This window comes from Cupressus sempervirens, chromosome 11 (genome assembly GCF_028749045.1).
Source record: "Cupressus sempervirens isolate cs-2001-9-10 chromosome 11, ASM2874904v1, whole genome shotgun sequence".
NCBI lineage: Eukaryota > Viridiplantae > Streptophyta > Pinopsida > Cupressales > Cupressaceae > Cupressus > Cupressus sempervirens.
In genome coordinates, this window is record NC_143128.1 from 441,123,583 (window position 1) to 441,148,410 (window position 24,828).

The window sequence follows — 24,828 nt, forward strand, 5'->3', positions numbered from 1 at the left end:
GTGAAGAGTATAACTAGAGAGCGTCTCCTAGATGTCCAACCCAAGAACATAGAGAAGGTGTTTCATCTTTTGAGGGTAGATCAGTTCATTAGATTGATCTATCACCAAGCAAAAAGATGGTACAAGAAACATGTTGAGGAAGCATCTGAAATCATTTAGTCCTAGTATCTCATTGAGAAGAATCTTCTAGGGTGTAAAGTAGCAAAAGTTGACATGATGAGAGGCTACATGAAGGAAGATATTGGATATTCTATAATACTCTTGAGTAGAGTCATGGGTTTGCTAGCATTGGGATACTTGAATATATGGATGGTGCATTTTATTGAAACTATCAAAATGATAGAGATGCAAATTGATTGGTCTTACATTCTTAGCGAGAACTTGGATGAGAAACTAGTGGTAGTTAAGAATAATCAAAAGTTTTGTATGACATCATATTTGGTATACTTATTAGCTACAAGTGTGATAGATTATCCAAGACTGTTTAAAAAGGGTAGTATGCAACATGCAAATGCATGGCACTATATATTATATCCTTAGTTGGTGAAGAAAAGGCCTTCAAAGCATAGCAAGGAATATATGATAGTGAATGATGTTTTTATATTCACAATAATTTGGTTAATTTAAGGGGATTATATGAAGAGGATGTCAAAAGAGGTAGTTGCAAAGATATTAGAGGTTGGAGCCTACTACATCTAGGGTAGTAGGTACAACTATTAATCCCCAAAAGCTCCCTAGGTATCCAAGTGACAAACTTGTATTGCTAGAGATCACTCAACAACTCTTGCCTACCTACAATAGAGTTAGAAAGCAACATAAAATAACTTGGGTGTGGCCCATTACTATAAGATTGTTTAGTGTGGTTTGGAAATAGGATATTCCATCTTTTGAGTCTAAGTGGGATCAATATCCTTTGGATGAGTATAGTTCTCCTCAAACCTATTTTAATAACATCAAAAGAGTGCAATGCTTAGCTAGTAAGACATTTCAGCATGAAGATGCAATTAAGGACCACTTGATGAATGCAATAGATGACTACGATATTTGAATAAGGTATTATTGTAGGATGACTCTCTATCTAGCAACCAATTATTTAGAGATCAAGGTTCCTTTTAAGGTTGTGCAGTAGGATACTAAAGATGTCCTTGATCCATTGTTCAATAGGAACAAGATTAGTGATCGACCCATTATGAATGCAAAGGTTGATAAGGAAGTAAAATCAAATATTAATCACCAAGCTAGGCATATCATTAAACTGGAAAAGGATTGGATCAAAATACCTTTCAAACTAGATCCAATTCCTCAAGTGGTAGTCTTCCACACTAAGGTCTACCTAGCAAGAGGTCAAGGAGCTAAGGTTATAGTGCCTACAATTACAACTCAATCCCCTGTAAGGCCAAAAGTAGTGCTCCAACTTGATAGAGAAGTTGGGTATTATAGGGCTCAAAAGGGTAAGAGTAAGAGGAAGAGGACTTCTCCCAAACAAGATGAGCTAGAGGAGGGAGTCACTCATGCACCACCATAGCTTGAGGTAGAAAATGTATAAGGATCGAAGAATGTGGAAGCCATACGAGCCCAAGAAAATCCACAAGTGCCATCAACTAAACAAACACAAGGAGAAGCTGAAAATGAAGTGCAAGAGGTGTCTTTGCCTCAACACAAAGTACAAGCCTCCCCTTTCACTCCTAAGAGAAGAAAGATTAAGACTTCATTTAAGAGGAAACAAAAGTTCATTGGGAGAAATTTATCCCTTCCCATCAGTCCTTAAAGTTATCCTAGAAGAAGGAGAGGAAGAAGAGAATGATGAGGACAAAGAGGACAACCTTCCTTTGAACTAAAGGACTTGTCTCACAAGAGCCACAGTACTAGAATGGAGAAGAAGCTCCACAATTACACCACTATCCATTCCTAAGAAACCCATTTAGTCTACAACATCAGAGAATGAAATGTAGAAAGGGATTGATGAATAGGAGGGCGAGGGTACTAATTTCTTTTAGATGTTAGATTTTGATTTTATGCTCATTGGCACTAAATTGGTGTGGGACAAAATAAGATACACTCCAACTAATCAACCTCAATAGGCAAATTGGATTTAGTTGCCACCATAGATATAAGGACCTTAAATAGCTTCACTATCACCAAATCAAGTTACGTTTTGTGTGGATAAAGGTTAAGTTACTCCCCTTCCTCCAAACAATGAAGAATAATAGGTTCAAGTAGAACCAAAGGAAGAGCCACAACAAGTATCTACCAATGAAGTGTTGAAGGAATAAAAAATACGTGAGTATCCTTAGCAAACTTCCCAAGACATAGAGGTGAGAGTTATGGACTTCATAGATATAGAGACTCCCAGTATGGATCTCTCATAAAGGAGAAGACTCCATAGAGGAGAGATAAGGGCAAGAGCATAGTAGAGAAAATTCCTTCATCTTCAAAAGGAAAATCCCTAGCAAAGCATGTTCCAAGATGGCTGAGAAGAGAAGTGATAAGAAACAAGGGGCAGCAATTCACTACTAAGGAAGAGGATAGGATGGAATTTATTGAAGTTCTCAGTAAGCCTAAGTCACCACCAAAGGATGCATAGGCATTAGCCTTAAATATGAGTGTTTAGAACTAGGACTTAATTTCTCATGTGGCTATCCCTCCTCTAAATGAAGATGTTGAAAAATTAACTCCAAGAGATTATCAAATCAACGAGATCATGCTTGGGAAACCTACATTGGACATAGCTAAGTTAATGGTGATAAAAGGAATTAAAGATAATTGATAACACTTTAGAGATAGAATGTGATCCTAAAAGGATATCTAAGTGAAGTTTCTAGTCCCTTAGATCCTAAACATCCCAAGGAAACTTTCAATGTAGCATTAGAGAAAAGGGATAAGGAATCAATGAAGTTAGATCCTTTTTTGAGAGCTTGTCAGCAATGGTAAGAAAGTTTTGAAGAGAAAGGTGTACATATTATAAAAGGAAATTTGAAGTTTTTATACCATATGTAGGATAATGTGTATAGGCTAGTGGCTATTTTGAATCAAGATTTTAGTTTGATGGAAAAAGTACATACCTGGGTCAAGGACTTACAAGCATTACAGTCAATCAAGGACCAAAGGTACCAGATGTTAATGGAAGCATATATGGTAGAGGAGTTAGATGAAATTGATTATTGGATAGAGAAAATTGTGGATGGAAATAAAGCAATGGAGACATTACATGTGAAGATTCATAAGCTCAAGGATTAAACCCAAGAGTAAATTTTGGAGGTGGAGACGCATTATAGTGATACGTGTTTAGACATTTTTGAGGATGATGCAAGGGATAAATTGATAAAGGTAGAGGTTGTAGTTGAGAAATTTTGGAAGACTTTTGAAGAAGCTTCTATTGATGATGACATCAAGTAAGCATTAAGAATGGAAGAAGCATTATTAGATTTAGATGTAAAACTCAAAGATTTTGCAAAGACTAGCATCAAGGTGGGCAACTACAGGAAAAAAGTGAAGGACAAGTGTGAGGCCTTAGATTTTCTAGATGCATCTCTAGTCACTAAGATCATTGATAAATTCAAGGGAAAATAGCCAGACATGGCTTTGGTATAAAGGGGAACAAAACCTAGAAGCCAAAATTTCAATTTTAACACTTGGTAAAATTTTGTATTTTTGGAACCTACTTCCGAGGTGTGCAAGTGCACTCTTTTAGAGGTGCACCAATAGTTAATTGCTAGTTCTAAGTTTAGAGCTTTCCATGCATTGGAAATGCATTCTAACAATAGTTTAACTACTATAGACACCTAGTGAAGATGGAGCTTCTATTTTAGGCACTTTAGACACATCTACATCAACTAATGGCTTTCTTCTTCTTATTTTCTCATGATTTCTTTGTTTTAAGACATGTAAAGGCTCATACATCCATTTAATGATATAAATATAGATAGATTCCTACTAAGCACCTGTTAGAGAGTTAGTTTGTACATAATTAGATTTGTTTTATTAGTTTCAAAGCATAAGTTTGCATAAAGATATCTCTCACTCTCAACACAAATTGAGGAGAAGATTTCTTACAAATCTGGGAATGTAATATGTATTCTAGGCTCACATTATTTTGATGTAATAATATATGCTATTGGTACTCGCATTTGGAGTGTAGTGATTCTTGGCTAAGTGTGTTATATTTTGTGAATGTATGTTCATGAAATGTAATTGAGCCAATAGTTTTATTTTATTATCTTGGTTGTGAAATCTTTTAATTCTAGTTTTTGTTATGTGTCTACAAATTCTGTTGATGTACTTAGTTTGAGAAGATATCATCATATTGTTCTTGCATAGCTTTTTGTCTCACATGAGCACACTTTCTGTGCCCTTGTGATTTGATGACAAGTGAAACATCTTATGGTTACTAAATTCCCATTGATGATTGCATTAGTGGAATTAAAGAAGCATTGCTCCTATTTTCATTGATTACCTACTAATCTTTTCAAAGGCTTGCCTTGCAAACATGTTGTTTTTGTGGCTTATTTCCATTAGGATTTTTCTTTTTGTGTTATTTTCTTAAATCTCTTGTTACCCTATCTTTGTTATTTGCTTTACTAACCTCTTGGTTAAATTAGGAATTCACATAGTTGCATTGTTAGATTGCATTCATCATAAAATAGAAAATACAAATTATTTTTTTTTTTTTTTGTGTCTTATTCTTTTGAGATAGCAAGAAAATTCTACATCTTATCTAAATCATTTAGAACCAACAAAGGCCTCCTTGTGAATGTTCACATTTATCTTCAACTAAGTGGATTCCAATAGGTCACAAAATTTCCCAGAACCTTGGAGTTGATTCTAGTTCAGCTTTCCAAGAGAGGAGTTTGAAAGGATTCCTGCCATTAAACATAATGCAAAATGACAGCTCAACAACACTCACTATTTTTTATGTACGTGCATTCTTAGCTTAGTTTTCTTTATGCATAACTTATATAGTCTAATTAGGGGTTTTATAACTCTTTTTTAGATTAGATCTTGGCTCTCATTTATCTTATCATGGATTTGCATTTCATACTTTGACTCTTGGATATTTTCACTTTTGCCTCTACTCCTTTGAATCTCTCGTTTAATGGTGCACCTTGCAATGGTTACCTAACTAGGTTCATTTGAGAGACACCACACTATATTGTACTCTTGCATGTAATAGATAGAGAACTATAGGCTGCCTCTTGAGATGCTCTCCATCATGGGTATTCTTGAGAATAATGGTCTATAGAAGTGTGTCCATATTTTATATGCATACCCTCAAATGACACTACTCAAATAAGAAGGTAAAACTAGGAAAACAACTAAAGAAAAAATACAAATAGAATATGAAACTTTATCTTAGTGCATTTGCATTAATGCTTAAAAATATGTCACATAAAGATCAAAAGAGACATAAGGTTCATACGACAAAAAGAACAGTCCAAGGCAAGTCATTGAATGTAATAAAAATGATCCCCCAAACCTAAAATAACAAAGATATTCACAAAAGTACAAAAATATTTAAAAAATTGAGTAGAGTGTACCTAAAGAATAATTTGGAAGAAAAACCATTACCACTAGAAAGAGCATGAAACAAGATTTTCAACAATATATTTTTTTCCAAAAAGAAAGACTAGATGATCAAGGTATGTCTCCCAAAGTGTAAAATAGAACCACTAACTTTGACAACAAAAGTCACTAGTAGAAATGCATCAAAATTCAAAAATACCAATACAATTATGATGGACTCGAAACCTTTTTTTATCGATATCTCATTTGTAAAAAATGGAGGCCTTTGTGGAAAATACAAGAAAAAAACCAAAGGTTACTCCAAAAGGGCCAAAAGGGCTAGTGGGATGATGATGTGGTACTAATGTCAGTAGATGAAGAGTCCAAATTTAATGGTAAAATGACCTTCAATGGAGAAAAAAAGGCCCTTTTTCTAGAAAAATCATCAAGAAAAACATTGGTTACCAGAAAAAGTATGTATCACCCAAAAAAAAACCTTAGATCACCAAAAAAAGAAGTTGGAGCTAGAAAATAAATCTAGTGGACATAAAATAACTAGGAAAAACATAATCATCAGTAAAAGAATCAAGTGATCAAAAAAGAGGGTCAATTATCAAAAAATATGTTCAGTTGCTTGAAATGGTGCATGTGCTAGAAAAACCCCAAGCATACCAAAAAATATCAAAAGTCATGGAATAAAAAATGCCAATGTAAATGTCAAAACCATCTTGCTAAAAATTATGTGTCAGTGATAAAGAATGTGCCATGTGGAGCCATATGGGATTACCAATGTAGGTGCAACCAATGCACAAGCAAGGCCATATACAAATGTAGCCTATAGGGGGTTGACTTCAATGGTGTAGGATCAACCTCTCATCCCATGCTAACACTGACAAATGTGTTAGGTTCCAAAGAATAGAGGAGTGCAAGCTATTACCAAAAACATGCACTACTCCAAGAAAGGACAGAGAGTCGTAGGGCTGATAGTGGGGCCCAAAAAAGAGTGTCTCTTTCTTTTAAGCATGAATCTTTTTTTGCTACATATTCCTTTAATAAAAATCATGTCATGCATTTTTTAATGAAGGGACTTTGCAAAAATAATGATATGATTTTTTGATAAAAATAAACAAAATCTACTCTTTGAGATTTGTGCCTAGGACGTGCAACTTTGGGGCACCAAAAAAATTCCCTCACTAGTCAACTTTGTCTAAATTAGTAATGTCATATATAAAAATAGGGGTTTTTAAGCATTTTGACTCCATCAGTGAGGTTTGTTTATACATAAGGTGCTTCAGAAAAAAGGCTCACCTCTAGATTCAATCAAAAAACATCTAAAACCTTCAAACCCTTAAATCTTCAAAATTATTTAACATACAAGAATAGGGATTGGAATATCCATGCTCTGATACCATGTAGAAGTTGTCAAAACTAACTTCTTAGAGCCCGACAATCACCTACATGTAAATTAACCTATCACAACGAAGAATGGAACAAAAATATGAAAACTCCATTTCTCAGAGAATGGAATTGGATTACATAATACAAAAGATAAACCCTTATAAAAGGATATCAAGAAATTTCAAAGGGAAAAATATGTAATAGGTAAAATAATGATTAAATGTGACAATGCACAAAGTGAAATATTAAAAAGGAATTAAAGGTAACTTAATAAAAGAATTAAATTAATACCTTTTACTCTAATGCTCTTTGCTTATAAAATACAATATCATATTCCTAGATTTTGAAATCTTCATTAGGAAATTTCCCCTCTCATATTTTGTTGGCTTCAAGATCCTTTGCATACTTGATATCTCGCTTCCAATCTCATAAAATACTAGTAACCATATTGAGGTGGAGATGTCTAGGCAGAGTATTAGCAACTCCATTATTCACCCCATTAACATGTTTTATGTTGAAATCATATGCTTGAGTCTTGTTTACCAACTTTTTTGTCACTTGTTAAGATCTTTTTGGCTCAAGAAAAAATATAGACTATTATGGTTTGGCTTAATGAAGAACTTCCCACAAACTAAGTATTTTCAAAATTTGGGCAAGGCATGCATTATGGCCAACATTTCTTTATCATTTATGGAATAATGTTCTTCTAATTTTGTGAGTTTGTGAGTTTCAAATGTTATGAGATATTTATTTTTGCATGAGGACTACTCAAATCCCTTCCCCTGATATAATACATTGTAACTCAAAGAGTATCATAAAATCTATAGGAAATAACAATGGGAAAATAAGTTTTGAGAGGGGAGGGGTGAAGCAACTCTTAAAAATTTTGCCTCTTAAAACATATCACCAACATCCATCTCATAATTTAAAATGTAAATTAAAATAACTTAACATGCATCACATCCATATCATAAAGTAAATTCAACACATGACACAAGAAATTTGGTTACCTAGAAACCCTCCAATGAGAAGGTAAAACTAGGGTGGGAATGACACCTACAAATCTTCACTATTATAGTTGTAAAGTGTGGCCAATTATGGCTACAATATGTTTGATCATAATCTATGATCTACCCTATGAGAGGTATTCCTTGTTAAACACTTACAAAGACTATTAGGTCTCAACTTGTTAGAGGATTTAAACTTACTAAGAACTTGGTTAGAAGATTTACAACTTGTTAGGACTACTTAGTTAAGAGATTTTCTTTGTATCACCTGTTAGAATGACTTAGTACCATGATCCTTTAGTTAGCACCCTCCTACTTGATGTTAGATCTCCTTCTTAGTATTTAAATCTTGATCCTCGTGATTAGATATGTCTCCTTTGTCCTTTCCCTTCCACTAGTAGAAAAACAATAATATGTGACTAAAACAACCACTAATTTTTTTATATATGTGACTAAACTTAGTCATGTGACAAATAGTAGTTAATATCTAGTCATTTATAACACTACTAAGAAATTTTAGTCATGTATTTGATCACTTATTTTGATCATTGATTTAGTGGTATATTTACTAGTATATATAGTGGTATATTTAATAGTATATTTAGTAGTTGATTAAGTAGTTGATTTAGTAGTATATTTAATCATATGATGAGTCACATTTTAGTAGTATATTTAATCACATATTGAGTTGTATATTTGATAGTTGATTTAGTCACAATTTAGTAGTATCTTTAGTAGCACACTTAATTATACATTTGGTCATATATTTAGTATATTTCATCATATGTTTAGTGGTATATTTAGTACCATATCTAGCAGTATAGTTGATCAAATATTTAGTAGCACATTTAGTAGTGTATTCAGTCATAATAGGGCATGATGGAATCAAACCACCATCCATCTGCTTGTAAAGAAAGTGCTCTTCCATTGAGCTAGCACCCTTTAAAGAATGATCATACAATGTTAACTTTCTACATTCTCTTGGTTCTTATCTTTTGAGTTGATCCCAAACATTTCTTTACTTTTTACACCTAGTTTCTATATATAATTAGTGTATCTTTATCTTCATTTTTTCTTAGATAGAAGTATAATTGATTAGTGTACATAGAAATGGCTAAATTTCCTCTATCTACATTATGTATATTTCTCCTTAAGTTCTATGTCATATAGTTAGAAATATCAATCAGTGTATTAATTAAACATCACTATTGTCAAATATTGTTTAAATATCTAATCATAATTCACAATTAGTCTTAATCGACACTTGATTATAACATTGTTCATTTTTCTCTAAAGTTCAACCTTTAGACCTTATTAGACCCACCAATGACAACTCCATCTTTGTTGAAACTTCCACATTCCTTTAACACAAACTCATTAACCATTTCTTATTCAAACACCCCATTCTATGATCACATTGAAGATTTACAGTCACATACTATAGATGAAAAAATCAAATGGTACAATATAAGAACTTTCCCATACACATCACATCACATTGCTTGATCTTACACAACCTCCTTAGTCATCTTACACTATGTTGAATCAAACTCTTGTATAATTAAATTTACTCCCTTTCAAGTCCTTGGAACATTTATTCCTAAATAGACCTTGTCAGAACTATAGCTCTCGATCTTTAATCTAAAATGTATATAAAATTTTGCATTCAGAGGTTTCCTTAGCTACTTGCTAAAGCTTGAAGATATTGTATTCTACAAGGAATATATTTTTATGGCATCTGAATTCATTTATATTATATGTATCTCACATAGATATTCATACTTATGTGCTCTTATTGCTAACAAATCTCAACAATCCATGAAATACCTGGATATTATTTCTGGATGTCATTGTGTGAGAATTTTTGCATCGACATTTCAAATAAACTTCTTTAATCTATCATGAGGATAAAAGAGAGCACAACAAGAGTGAAAAAAGTAATAACTAGACTTTATATGTCCTATATTGGCTTATAGATATATATTTCACAAGTTTGGTGTCCAAATGTGCCCAAACACCCCCAAAAAAATTACCCTACAAGCATACCCAAATTCCCATGCCTAGACTAGTAATTTAGTTCTAGTTTTTTATTGGTGACTTCCATGGTGTTCTTCTAAATATGATTCTTTTATAATATTTGTGCTCCCAGCACATAGTTTATGTGCTTTGAAAATATTGTATCAATATTATAAATAAAAAAAAGCAAAACCACATAAGTACAAAGAAAATATCATAACTCATGCTAACAACAATTTCCTAACATATTCAGGACTTAACATCTATTTCTTTTGTAAACTGATGGGTTTCAGGCACCCATTAAATCCTATTTTACTTAATCAAAAACAATTTCCTAACATATTAAGAAATAGACTTTGAAATCATATTTATACCATATTGCATTCAACCAAGTAGGCTTACCTTCTCAATATTTTCCATCATAACACCCTTCACTTCAAAAACCTAGGCCTTCATTTTTGGTAGCTTGTGGATCTCTTCTAGATGATCCACACAATATTGCATATTTTCCTTAAATTTTGAACTACAGAATTTGATACAATGTTATCCATAATTGATGACATTGTTAAAAGGGAAAACTCACCTTTAATACTTCTATTGTATATGCATTAATATCTATAAAATGCATACTTCAAAAACATAATAAGAAGTTAAAATTTTAGTAAGAACCATGAAAAGAGAAATGTACTTCAGTATTATGTGTAAACTCTTGTTTCCCTAGAACTCACAAATGTTAACCTCATAATGGTTTTTGACATTTGAGTGCCAACACACTTAATCAAAATCCACATTGGAAGCTGAGTACATCATGCATGCCGAGTGACCTTCATGTGCTAAGTAGTTTTCAAATACCGAGTGAAGATCAGATACCAAGTAAAGATTAGATACCGAGTGAAGATAAGATACCGAGTGAAGTATAAGTGTCAAGTAACACAAAGTGTCGAGTGTTAACAGGTGCTAAGCTACTTAAGGTGTTGAGTGATACAGTTTTGATTAAGGTGCCGAACTATCCAGGAAACAACATGTGCTAAGTATACACAATACTTCAGGAGCTGAGTAACTCAGTAGATCAGCATAAGAGTTTGAAATTGCACAAACTATGATGCAAATAGTTTTTACAGCTGACATAAGGTAAATCTCCAAGGATTTAATGATGAGATAGAATCTTTTATTTTTCCTATGCAATTTACATGCAGCCAATAAGAAAAATGATGAAGGCATGCAACCAATCACCAAAAGATAAGTATTGAGCAAAAAATGAAGATTGAATATGGATCGTAGATTCATACCTAACCCTAAATTCTCAAATGTCTTTATAAGGAAGATGAAATTTCATTGTAAAGGAGATGAGAGGTGTGAATAGACATAAAAGGTTTCACAAGGAATTCTATTTTCAAAAGCGAGGATTATCAGATCACAAAAAGGATTCAAATCAGAGAAAGCAGAACAAGTGCCTGCATTCAACAATCAAGGATTGTAATCAGTCAGGTTTATTGTACCTAATACTCTCTAGCAATTGTATTAGAATGAAAATCCTATGGTGATAGGTTAGCTTAACAACTATTTCGATAAATCCTTAATTAGGTGATTAAATCCTTTAACAGGGTAACACTTCATGTTAAGTGTTTGAAATCCTTTAACTAGGTCACTATTGACACAGTGTAAAGCCTTTAACAGGGCAGACCATCAGAAGTGGTTGAACAATATTGCTGCAGTAATTTTTGTGGGTATCATCCCCACCCCAGTTTTACCTTCTTATTCCTGGAGGGTTTCTAGGTTACCAAATTCTAGGGTTATGAGTTATTGATGCATGTGTTTAGTTTCAAGTTTATTTGATGTATTTACATGCATGCAATTTACTTTCAGTTAAAATTTTTATTGGATAAAATGGGATACTTATGATTCACCCCTCCCCCCCCCCCCCCCCCCCTCTCATAAGTACTCTTTCCATATTTGAATATTCCAACAATTGGTATCAGAGCTAATCTAGGTTCTCACAAGGAAAAGCCTAACAACTTGGAGGTAAAGATCTAAAGATGGAAGCTTTCAAACTTGGAAAGATCATTGAAAATCAGGTGATAGATGTGCAACTTGCTTTGCATAGCTTGGAGGAATTCATAAACAAGTTGAGAAACTCATTAAAAAAAAGGAAGGATCTAGCCATAGCTGAAAATGATATACACTACAAGGAGATTGATACCACCAACATATTTTCCAGTGGAGACACTAAAGAGTTTGATGCAGTAATAGCAGAACTGATGGAGAAAAAAAAAATTCAAACAGAGGAGATAAGATCTCTCAAGATGGAACATGAATCACAGGCCATAATGATATGTGAAATTACCGAGCAAAAGAAAAGAGCAATTGACGATAAGGTCATGATGGAAAATGACAAAAGAAATCTTGCAAACAGACTTGAAGAAAAATGTACTGAACTGACAAGGATCTCAAACATGCAGATGGATACACTTGCCCAAATGATGAAGCTTCATCATGAACTCAATGTAAAAGATATTGAGATCTCTACTTTGAAGATGCAGAATGAACAAATGCAGAATGAATTAAACAAAGAAAAAAAGGTAGCAAAGAATATCAATAAATCAAGTGAAGCCATCAAGAATTTTGAACAGTTGCTGAAATCCCCAAAGTCTTCCCATGATACATCAGGACTAGGATACAATAGCACTGAAGTTGGAGAATCATCAAAAAGTGTTGAACAAAGAAGTGATAAAGGTAAGAATTCAAAACTCACTTGTCATTACTGTAATAAGAAGGGGCATATAGCTAATGTGTGTAGGAGTAGAAGATTCAATCAATCAAACATACCCAAAAGTTTTTGTCGCAAGTGCAACATGCAAGGACATGACACAAAATTGTAGATCCAATGTCACAAGGACTCAAAGATTTGATGGACATTGTTATAATTGCAAAAAGTATGGACATAGGGCATTTGAATGCAGATCAAAACCTATGTGGACATCAAATCATCTAGCAAAAATAGAAGGTAATGAAAGTCATTATCATTGGGATTACAACACCAGGTACAGTTGTCACTATTGCCAAGAATATGTACATATACCATAGAACTATATAAGAACAAATTTCAAAGGGAACTACAAAAGATGGTTGAATCAAACTACATGCTTTAGTTGTTTGAAAACTGGTCATATCAGCAGAAACTGTCCTACAAGATCAAAGGCACCCAAGACTAAAGATAACAAAGGAAAACAAAAGATTGACATCGAAAAGATAAGGGGACAAATGAATAAGACTTGGAAAAAGAAAGATGAGTGCAACACATCAAGTGGAGGGATCACTTCACCCAATGGGTCAAGTGATCACACTTCATCAAACTAAGCATGAGAAGTACACAGGACTGATATACAAAGCTATATCACACATCAGTCCCAAGACAAAGAAGCTAAGCAAAGTATAAATCTACATGAAACAAGATGTCAAGACAAAAACTAAATGTTGATCCTGAGCTGTCTTTGGATGACGAGTTAAAATAGATGCCGAGCTCCCAACAGCGACCGAGTTGATCACCAATGTTGAGTTAGATAATGTCAATGGAAGCTAAGTAAAGTGAAATATAGTGGAAACCGAGTTAGGTTAAAATTTCTTTAGAAGCTGAGTTGGTAGTTGAGCATTTAATGCAATGAAATTAGGGTATATTATTGCAATTTCAATCAGTTTTTCTCATCGTGATCAAGAAGCAAAGGAGAAGAAAGAGAGTTGAGTGACTTCATAGCAAGAATCCAATGTTTCAAGCAGATTGCAACCTCATTCAACACATTTTTCATCAATCTAAAGGTATTTTCATACCCATTTGTTGTATAAACCCTAGTTCACAAAGATGGTGTCAAGTTCAAAGAAAGTCGAGAAAAAAGAGTCATTTGAAGTTTAGTTAGTTTCAAATGAAGTCAAGCAACCTGATTCCCATCCTATTCCCAAAGTTGCCTACAAAAATGACCCAGTCAGAGCTCTCTCCCACATTCCCCCAAAAGTTTTAATGGTTCAAGATGTGAGGAAATGTTACAATTGCAAGATAGGAGCTCTAGGAGACATGGAAATTAGATAAGCATATGATAAACTGTGTGTAGATGGAGTACTGAAAGAAGAATTCAAAATCGTAGAAAGAAAGGGTTTGACCCAAATTTTTAGTTTTCCTACTGTATTCAAAACTAAATGGATTAGACTTGTACTGAGTAGAATTCATGGAGGAAACTTGTGGTTAGAAGATATGCCCATCAAATTGACAAAGGAAGTTATACATAGAGTAACAAGGTACCCAACCCTAGATCGGCACAAAACCCTAAAAAGTGAATCAGAGGAGGTCATTGAAAAGAATACTGGTGCACAATGGAACAAAAGAGGAATGACAATTCATACCATATAGGATCCTCTAGTTGAATTTATTGTTAGAGTCATTGCTCACAAATTCTATCAATCCAGTAGACTCAATAGTGTACCATGCATTGCAGTAGATGTAGGTTACAAATTGGTGAAAAAGGATCATACTTATGATCTTGTAGAACTACAATTGCAATAGATCAATGAAAACCTAGCTACTATAAGAAGGACAAAAGGCACTGAATGTAAATTTGGAGCAATCCAAGTTTGCATATTCTTTTATGTACAGAATGAATTTCCTTCTTTTGGTAAAGTAGCATGGAGGAATGACAGAACCATCATTGCACAAATTAATGAATATATAGAGCAAATGGAAGAAAATTTTGATACCTTGATGACAAGCTATTTTGAGGATTTCAAGAAATCCATGAAGCAAAGATCAAGGATACCAACTTCTTTAGTGGAAAAACATACTAATGATATATGTTTCTTAGTTGACATAGATTTTACCTATATTCAAGCAGTAATACCAAGGGTAAGATGGCTAAGGCCATTTGGATATGAAATCAATATTGATGAGGCATCTATAGCAATAATTGCATTATTGGAAGAAGAAGCAAATAAAAGTGCACCACATTTTGGCACTTATGATGTGGTAAGATCAAAGATAAACATGGAATTAAAAACTACTTCTACATTGAAGAAGAAAGAAAAATTAATGAAGAAGATTAAGAAGAATTTGGCAAAGAAATTGAGGATGAGGCAGAAGAAGAAGAAGATGACAGTGATGATGAAGATGAGCAAGAACAAGGGCCAATGGAACTAACTCAAGGTCTTGGAGAAGACAAGGAGGAAGGTGCAGAGGAAGAAGAAGCCAAGGAAGCACCAACCAAAGCCAAGCCAAAGAAGAGAAAGACAATAGAAAAGCCTTCAGCTAAGCCCAAATCAAAGAAAGCTACCACTCCATCACCTCAAAAGCCAACAACATGAGCATCAACAAGAGCCTCTACTAAAAAGGCTAAAGAGGAAGTTACCAAGAAGAAACAAGTCAAGGAATCTCAGGAAGAGCCAAGGAAAAGAAGAAGGTATGTGGCTCAACCTAACACTAATGAAGAAGATCAATTAGAAAATGTAAGAAATTCATTAGTTGATATCTTATGTAAAAATATAGCAAGTGGTGACTTGAATAATTTAAATAAAGTTGATTTTAGTAAATTTACTAAAGAAGAACAAAATAAAATAGAAGAAACAGTTTATAAAATGATGGCATAGTTCAAGTACACTCCACTTGAACTAGATGATCAATTGCCAAAGGGGCTGTCAAAAATTGTAGAAGACAGATGGCATTTTTGTTTGAAAATGTAGAAGGAGATGAGGGAATTAACCCTAGCCAGTGTATTGCCAGATTTGACTAGATAACAAGTTAGCAAAGTAGTCAAAAGGCATAATAACAGGTTTACACCTAAGTACAGGGAATTCTTCATACTCCAAAATAGAATGGAAGAGATTGTTCAAAGAACAATGAAATCATGGAAGAACTTGTATAAAAGGATTGAAGATTTTCTTGAGGAAGAATACAAGGAAGAAGCTATTGTACCAATAGAAGAGAGGAGAAAAAGGAAAGAAGAAGAAGAAAAGAAGAAGGATGAAAAAAAGAAAGATGAAGAGGAGGAAGACACACAAAAATAGGACAAAATGGCAACAGCTGAGCAAGAGCAGCAACCAGATCAAAGTGTGAAAGACACACAATTGCCACCTTCTAGCCCTCCACAAGCATCCATCTCACCTGCAGACACCATGATGATTACTAATGTTCCTAATACTTCTGGTCAGAATATCAACCCATTAACTGTAGAAGATCTGAAAAGAATTCTTGACCAATCTACACAGCAAGCAATATTGTGTACAGATCCAGTATTGGTCAGTATAGATAAGTTATAGAAACTAGTAGAAAATACAGTCAAAGATTAGGTGAATCCACAAGAACCACCTTCTATCACAACTACTAGTAGTCAATTCCAAATACCAACAAGCATAATTGATGCTGCAAGACAGAAGCAAAGTGCACAAAAAGATACAGAACAAATAGGACAGATTATTACATCTGATCCTACAGCACAAACACAAGGTGCACTTCCACAGATTACAATAATTGATCACGGTAGACAGAAGGAGGAGGAAACAATAAAAACCCCTAAAGAATAGGAGGCAATACAAACATTAATAAATTTTCCTACCTTGGGAACTCCTTCACACAAGCCATTGCGAATTTTTGTACCATCATCTAGTACTACCAGAGTTGCAAGGGTACTTCACTATGGAGACACTGAATTAGATGAGGAGATAGTCATACCGAGCTATGACTCAAAATCCATAACCATTGATCAAATCAATAAGGTGCAGGATGCACTGAATAAAAGGAAAAGATAGGAGATACTCAGGAAGGAGTATAAACATAAGCAAACACTTTATGAGATAAAGGACATCTTTATGGATGCCTTCAGTTTGCAATCACCAGATGAGTCAAAGCATATCACAGAGCAATTAACAGATATTGTTGACCAGGTGACAAATGAAGACCTAGAAACCAATGCAAAACTTATGGAATGGTCAGAAAGAAAATTTCAGGGGAAAGTGAATGAGAAAATATCAAGACAAATTACACTTTCACAATTTGAATTGGCAAAGCTTATTGATAAAGTGAAGAAGGTACTTGAGAATATATTCTCACTGTATAAAAAGTTGTGTGATTTTTCATACGTCACACAAGAAATAAGCCAAAAGATACTGAGCTTGGAAAGAAATTTAAACATTTCAAGCATGCAACTACCAAGTGATCCAGCTCAAAGTGAGAAGCATTTTGCTCAATCGCTTCACACTCATAAAGAAATAGCTGTCTTAACAGCAGATGAGGCTAATATCAAGGTCAAATTAATACAGCTCCAATCCTCCATTACCCCACATTTAGAGATACTCCATAAAGAACAAGTCTATGCTGAAACTGTTCTCAAGAAAGACCCAGATCTTTCTACATTAGATGGACTTATTCATCTTGCTGTCGAGACTGCTATCCAGCATAAGTCACTGGAAATTGCTTTGAACAATTGGGATGCAACTCTCAGAATGATTATGGAGGTAAATAGCACATTTTTGGCTAAATATGGTCTTAACCCTTAAACATTCTTTGACATAAGTGTCAAAAAGGGGGAGATACAGATTAAAAGGGGGTGATACAGATTAAAAGGGGGAGATACAGATATGAGATAAATTAATGGGGGAGTTATAAAATGAAAAAATACAAAGGAGGAGCTTATTATATAGATAAGGCATAATCAACTTAGGGGGAGTTACAATTTTTTTTTTTTTTTGAGGTATATATTGTAAGATTGTACGTTACAAATTTTGATCAAGTTTTCTTCAAAATTTGTACATACCAATCAGATTAGTAAATGTACTTATAAGGTTAGTTAAGTGTTTTTGTCACTCATGTCAAAGGGGGAGATTATTAACCTCATAATGGTTTTTGACATTTGAGTGCCAACACACTTAATCACATTCCACATTGGAAGCTGAGTACATCATGCATGTCGAGTGATCTTCTTGTGCCGAGTAGTTTTTAGATACCGAGTGAAGATCAGATACCGAGTGAAGATCAGATATCGAGTAAAGATCAAATACCAAGTGAAGATCGAATACCGAGTGAAGTATAAGTGCCGAGTAACACAAAGTGTCGAGTGTTAATAGGTGCCGAGCTACTTAAGGTGTCAAGTGATACAGTTTTGATTAAGGTGCCGAACTATCTAGGAAACATCATGTGCCGAGTATCACCAATACTTCAGGAGCTGAGTAACCTAGTAGATCAGCATAAGAGTTTGAAATTGCACAAACTATGATGCAAACAATTTTTACAGCCGACATAAGGTAAATCTCCAAGGATTTAATGATGAGATCGAATCTTTTATTTTTCCTATGCAATTTAAATGCAGCCAATAAGAAAAATGATGAAGGCATGCAACCAATCACCAAAAGATAAGTATTGAGCAGAAAATGAAGATTGAATATAGATCGTAGATCCATACCTAACCCTAAATCTCAAATGCCTTTATAAGGAAGATGAAATTTCATTGTAAAGGAGACAAGAGGTGTGAGAAGACATACAAGGGTTCACAAGGAATTCTATTTTCAGAAGCGAGGATTATCAGATCACAAAAAGGATTCAGATTAGAGAAAGCAGAACAAGTGCCTGCATTCAACAATCAAGGATTGTAATTAGTCAGGTTTATTAAACCTAATACTCTCTAGCAATTGTATTAGAATGAAAATCCTATGGTGATAGGTTAGCTTAATAGCTATTTCGATAAATCCTTAATTAGGTGATTAAATCCTTTAACAGGGTAACACTTCATGTTAAGTGTTTGAAATCCTTTAACCAGGTCATTATTGACACAGTGTAAAGCCTTTAACAGGGCAGACCATCAGAAGTGGTTGAACAATATTTTTGTAGTAATTTTTGTGGGTATCATCCACACCCTAGTTTTACCTTCTTATTCTTGGAGGGTTTCTGGGTTACCAAATTCCAGTGTTATGAGTTATTGATGCATGTGTTTAGTTTCAAGTTTATTTAATGTATTTACATGCATGCAATTTATTTTCAGTTAAAAGTTTTATTAGATAAAATGGGATACTTATGATTCACCACCCCCCCCCCCTCTCATAAGTACTCTTTCCATATTTGAATATTCCAACAAAAAATTACCACATAAGATTTTTATTTGCAAAATAATTACGTAAATAAAATAAAAATTCTCCATCAAAATATTTGTGTCTGTCAATCAAAGAATGCAAAAAATTTCCTCACATTCGAAGCAAGCAATCAAAATAGGTTTCTCTGAATAAATGAACTACCTCATCAATTCTCAATGTATGTTCCTTGATGGATGAGCATGATGGATCCTCAAATGAAATGAAAGTATGTAAGACAAGAACTTCCAAAGGTTTGTCTAACCACATAAAATATGAAGCAAGGCTAGTCTTTCGTATTACTAAAATTCCTTCATATCTATAATCACAATGAAGGTAGGGATAACCAAAATAATCGGAGAGTTTGTGAACTTTGACAACATTGTTCAAAAATTATGATGGGGTTGTAGGTGGTTGTGTTGATTCTAAATATCTTACCAAAAAATACAAAATCCAGTGATACAGAAAGTAATTATATAACTTAGTCTTGTTGCTTACAAGAGATGAGGATGGGTATTTTGCACATGATAAAATGTTATTAATATATCAAAGAGGTTAAAAAAAATTCTTTTTCAAAAAGGAAAAGGACGGTTTTTTGAAAAGAAATAACAAAGAAGCGGATAAACATATTTCCAAAAAGTAGTGTAAAAAATAATCATATTTTCAAATGAAGGTACAAAGTAGCAATGGCAATTACTACATACAAAATTCAAAAAGAAAAAACCTACTGAAACCATGACAAGTTACTTACCTTAAGGTTCTACAAAAATTATGTCATGTTGCAACAATGCCAACGATGACTAATGGGAATATTTTGCAAGCAAAGTATTGCAGAATAACCACAATAGGAAATTGATGAACCAGAACCAATCTCTCTACAGATGTTGCTTCAATCTTGTTGCCCTACTTTTAATAAGGAATCAATTTTTCTTTTGTTATTTTCAAACAAGGCAATCATGAAGGTTTAAAAAAAAATTCTCGCACATGTTTTCTTGATTTTGTTAGTCAAATGTTAAAAAAATCATTGTTTTGATAGAATGTGTATTTAAAAAGTATTAAGTTTTGGGTTTTAAAATGGTCGACTTTTCATTCAATTCTTGATGTTCTTGTGATTTCAAAGGCTCTAGTTTGTTCCCATATCCATCTAGCACTTTGAATTTCCAAAATTAGAGCTTCCATCCAAAAGTTGTGAGTTTCATGGTTTTGATTATTTAAAATTCAAAAAGTTAAAACTTTTAAAAATATAAATTTTTAGAGTTAATAGTTTGTGGTGAAGCTTTCTTTTAACCAACAAAGTTAAGGGAAAAGGTTAAAAGCTTTAACAAAAAAGTTAAGGCTCTAACCAAATGAGGTTAAGAAATTCACAGATATTGAAATTCTAATTTTTCAATAAGTTTTAAATTTAAAGATTTCAAAAATTCTAACTTGAACTTCAAATTTCAACATCAAATAACTACCCTATGATAACTTGTGACGAATACCATTGATGCATATAGATGAAATGCATGGGACATGTTTCATAATAAGTTTTGAAATCAAAGAATTCATGAAGTTTCATCAAGTTCTCTCTCATAGCTCTAATTGGGTTTTAAAATATTTAACTTCAAATGCACAATTCAAATACTCAAAGGTGAAAATAATGGAGGAAGCCATGAGAGTTGAAAGAATGGATATTTATTAAAATATGGGAGTGTTCTTGATAATATAATGTGATAATTTAAAACTAATACAATCTATGAGTTGTGACACTTTGAACGAGTAGTATGACGAGTTGCTCAAGTGTCAATATCTATCACCAAAATCAAAGGTGCTCTACCAAATGTTGTAAAGTGTAAGTGCAGGCAGAGAACATGTGTGTGTGTGTGTGTGTGTGTGTGTGTGTGTGTGTGTGTGTGTGTGTGTGTGTGTGTGTGTGTGTGTGTGTGTTCTAGTTGAATTGAATGATGTTCATATCTTTCAAATAAGAAGGTATCACTTCTTATAGCAGAGGAAAAAGAGGAAGAAAAAGAGCTAGAAAGGGACAAAATTCAAAGTCCTTTTAAGGCTATTCAGGAGGCATATGAAATTATAATAGATACTAAAGAGATGGGATTGTATGATTCCACTCAAAAAATTTATGATTAAGTACCATCTTCTTGCACCACATAAGATTTCTTTAAAGTATTTTGAGTTTTCATTTAGGAACAGCTGATGGTCTATGATTCAACTAATTCCATTGTTAGGTGATGAAAACACTCCCATGAAATAAGTTGACAAGTTTTATGATTTCTAGTTTATCTTCAAAAGGTAGAGAGAATTTCCTAAAGAAGATGACTCTGATCTAAAGCAAGATGAGTCTCAAGAACATGGAACGTGGATGGAAAAATAGAAAACAAAGATTCAAGAAAAATCTAGGAAGGAGGAATATGCAAATTTTTTGAGATTAATCCAAAAAACTTATAAAAAGGATCCTCAAATACTTGTAACCAAAGAAAATGAGAGGGTGGAATAATTACAAAACAAAGAAGCCAATTATCAAGCAAGGAGTTTGAAGGAAAAAGAAGTGGTAGACATTATAGAGGATGAGAGACTCTAGAAAGAGGAGGACAAAATAGTGGTAGAAGAAACTCTAGCTAAAAAAATGGAATAAGAGGAAGAAAATAAACTTTCACAAAAGGAAAGGTCCAAGTTGCAAACTACATCTGCTTCAGTTGTCCCCAAAACAATTCTAGGCATTTCAGAAGATGATGTTGAGATTTTATGTTTATCCTTGGATGTTGAAAAACTATGAATTTTTTGTGACCAAATAGAGAACAAAGAAGAATATAAGAAAGCCTAACAACTGAGGGATGCATTGGAAAATAATGATGGTGGAAATAAGCTAGAGAAGAGTGTACATCAAAATGGTTCTATACAGGAAAAGCCCACTAATCAAGGGGTAGAAGGGATGCCAAAATAATAAAGTTTTCTTGAAAATTATGAGAACAAAGGAAAACCTTGGAGCATGGAAGAGGTTGAATTACTGCAGAAAGGATTTTAGAAGTATCCTAAGGGAACCTTGCAAAGGTGGGAAGCAATAGAAAATTGTATGGGCACTAGTATGATAGTGGAGGAGATTCTTAAAGCGATAAAGACTATTCTTTTACATAAGCCTTATTCTACATAACTGTTTGATTTTTTCCTTTAAAAATGGAAGCCTATAAGTACCATTTCATCTCTGTTAACATTTAGAGAAGAAGTTGTAGGTATTCTTGTAAATAGGAGTGACAATTCTATGGGTGTTGATGAAAAAGAAAAATGTAAAATTAAGTAGAAAGCAAGTGGTCGTAGTAGTTAGAGTACTGATAAAAAAGAGACTCCTAGAAGAGGTATCTAGACTACCTCAATGGATATATGGCAGCTAGTGAGTAGGAAGCTTGGCCTACTATAAAGGAAAGAGCTCTTGTTTAGGTACTAAAACAATTTCCAAAAGACACATCTCAGAGATGGGAAAGAGTTGCAACTACAGTTCTAGGCAAGAGCATAGTTCAATGCATAAAAAAAAATTTGAGTTCAAGGATAACTTTAGGAACAAGAAGAATTTTGAGTAGGTTTGTTAGGTACACCTTTGAAAATGTCAACGAAGGTGAGGTGACTATTAGTCCCTTGATGAGATGCTTTTGCATGTTCAAGTGATGAGCATTAGGCCTTTATTGCCTAAAATTTTGTCCACAATATTAAAGAATATAGCATTCCTCTTTTAGAGATGTCTCTTTTCCTAGTGCATATCTAATAAAATTTGTTTATGATATAGTTTATATAAATATATTGCATTTTGACTGTTGGGATTATGGATGTATAGAAATGTTCATTGTTTATCTATATAGATTGTAGGGTAGTGTGTAGGAAAGCTATCATAGGGTGGATTATGCCATTTTTTCTCATGACATGGTATATCTCAAACATTTCAAGATGTAAACTTTATGTTGATATTTTAGTAAAATCAAATATTACCAAGAAAAAATTAATAACAATGTAGATCCACCTACTATAAAGATTTAATATTTTTTTTCAATTAGCATGACAAGATGAACCTCATAGGTACATGAACTAAATTATATCACAAGGATGTAAAGGAAACTGATGGATTGATATATGATTTACAAATGGCGAGGGTCATAAGTAATATGGGAATACCTTATTCCCAACTTTCAACTGAATGATCTTTTTTTCTACAGCTCCATCAACTACTCGTCCTATTGTCTCTCTTGCTGAAGATCTGCCACCTTGGTCTACATATTCCAAATCAAAAGCCATGTGCTATAATGAAAAAAAATATTGTATTAACAACTAATAATATAGTTTAACATATCATTTAGTTTAAATATGAAATTCAAATCCATTTTATAAGATCAGCACAAATTACTTCAAATATGGACATGTTTCATGATACCTGGACTCATTACATCTGCAAGGTATTGGTGATAAATTTTTTATCATAAAATTTAAAATTTTCACTTCAAAATATCTTCCCAAAAATTCATAATCTAATAAACAAGATAAATCAAGAAATGCTCATATAGTGACACAAACAAACTTTTCATTGCAAGGTCCAGTCGTATACACCTCTCTTTGATGAGCATTAAAAATCATAGAATCATACAACATGCATAAGCCTATATCATGACTTGATTAAGAAGAGTTATTGTAATTTAAAATTTCAAAAGCAATAGACTTAATGAGTAATATATTAATAAAACTGAAAAAAGGGCTACATCTTTTGCCATTGATGATCTTCTTGAAGGGGAAAGTATTTAAAGTTCTCAAATTGGATCTGCCATTATAAGATTCAATTTTATGATCAAGATAATTGATGCAAGTATAATGACACATGTTGCTAGTTATACAAGTGATTATTCTTCCAAAATGATGTAGAGGCCAGTGGTCAACCAAAAAAAACATGAGGAAACATATATGGACATCTTATTCACCCTTATAAATGGATCAATAACTTAGACCCAACCCATTCAGCATAGACCTATTAAAGGTCAAAACAATAATCCTATCACCACTAGGCTCTACACCTTATCAATAACAAACCATCCCTCCATTTTTTCATCCTATTCTGATCTTAACTTGATCATGTCAGCATTTACATAGCACCCATAACCAAAAACTTGACAATCTCATACTTATCCTATCAACATTATGACAAATCAATCAATGATTAACATTTCAGCATGAGAGTCCCATTTTCCTACCATAAAAGACACACTTAAAACACTCAGACGATTTACCCAAACTCATTCCTACACTTGATACACTACGCACCAATCATTCAAATAAAATGAATTAATTTTTTTATACCTTGTCCTACTGTGACAGTTTTGTCAAATTCAAAAATTTCTTTTGGTTTAACCCAATCTCTAGGGTTCTTAGCCTTCTTGAGACCTTGTCCAAATAAATAAAAAAATTTAACACTCCTCCCATATCCGTCAAACTATCTTTTAAACACAGGGCTGAATGGACTAAGCCTTGATTAACTTCTGTCTCTATCAAACCAAGAAGTTACTGGTCTTTTTGATAGACTTGTACATAGTCACCTGCAACTTTTAAACTTGATTAAAATTCCTCAATCACTCTAGTAAGATCCTTTGCAATTGGTCTCTCAATAACATGTCAAAAAATGAGCAAAATCCAATGGTTGGTTTGCGAGATATGCCTCCAGCACTGAAACTATTTTTCTGTGATAGTCATACAACCAACTTCAAAAAATTGGTATCTTTCTTCAACCAAAATATGTGTAACCTATAGGGTTGTTACCTTGCAAACTTGGTGGATTATGATACATCATTTC

General features: G+C 33.4%; 1 pseudogene; it reads left to right on the forward strand.

Moving 5' to 3' along the window:
• The window catches only part of LOC149530313 (uncharacterized), a 34,954-nt pseudogene extending 12,372 nt beyond the window's left edge, over positions 1-22,582 (forward strand).
• Positions 22,583-24,828: the final 2,246 nt, after the last annotated feature.